Consider the following 838-nt stretch of genomic DNA (forward strand, 5'->3'; position numbering starts at 1 on the left):
TTTTCAGCACTCTCTTCTCTCTAGGTTTTCAAGACAATCATTTTCTCCTGGTTCTCATCCTACCTATATGACCACTTCTCAATTTGCTGACTCTCCTTCAGATAGTATCCTCTAACTGTAGGTGTTCCTCAGTGTTCTGTACCAGTACAGAATCTCTTATCTCCTTCTTCTATGCTACTACACCTCTATTTTCTATCAGCCCCACAGATTAAATTACCATCTCTATGCTGATGATTCTCAAATTTACCTATTTTCCCCCAATCTCTCTGCTGATCTCAAATCTCCAACTGTTTTTTTAGAAACTTGGATGCTCAGTAGAACACTTAAACTCCTGCACATTATTAAAACCCAGAATTTAGGCCATTTTTGGGCCAATATACTTCTGAGTGTTGGAAGTGTGCTACACTATGTTGGCAGGATTTTCACTAGCACCGGTAGAGCTTGCATCTGTGACTGGAGTTTGATTGTAATCACTGCCACATGTGTGATTCTAGGTGGTGTTCTTAGTGTTACATGCAAGTTGGTTTTGAAAACTTGGTTCTGGCCACTATAGAAAAAAAATTTTTAAAAAAGAAAACTTAAACTAAACTGAGCTCAATTATTTCTCTCTTTAAGCTCTCTCTGACCTTCTACTCTTCCTCCCAATTTCTCAGGCTTGCAACCTAAAAGTCATCCTTGACTTCTCACTATCTCTTGCTGAAGCCTGTTGATTTCCCCTTTGCAACATTTCTGGATTTTGTCTTCTGACACTGCCATGACTATAATGCAGAACTCCATCATTTCATGCTTGAATTATTTCAATAGCCTGTTCATGTGTCTGCCTACGTCAAGACTCACC

At 39.1% G+C, this 838-nt stretch overlaps 1 non-coding gene across 1 annotated transcript; it reads left to right on the top strand.

The window, feature by feature from the left end:
• Nucleotides 1-330: 330 nt before the first annotated feature.
• On the top strand, nucleotides 331-484 carry LOC114045992. Its single transcript, XR_003569455.1, has one exon. It is a non-coding gene; the product is annotated as a small nucleolar RNA SNORA62/SNORA6 family (small nucleolar RNA).
• The last annotated feature ends 354 nt before the right edge of the window (nucleotides 485-838 follow it).

This window comes from Vombatus ursinus, unplaced genomic scaffold (assembly GCF_900497805.2).
Source record: "Vombatus ursinus unplaced genomic scaffold, bare-nosed wombat genome assembly UNPS02014779.1, whole genome shotgun sequence".
In the NCBI taxonomy this organism is placed as follows: Eukaryota; Metazoa; Chordata; class Mammalia; order Diprotodontia; family Vombatidae; genus Vombatus; species Vombatus ursinus.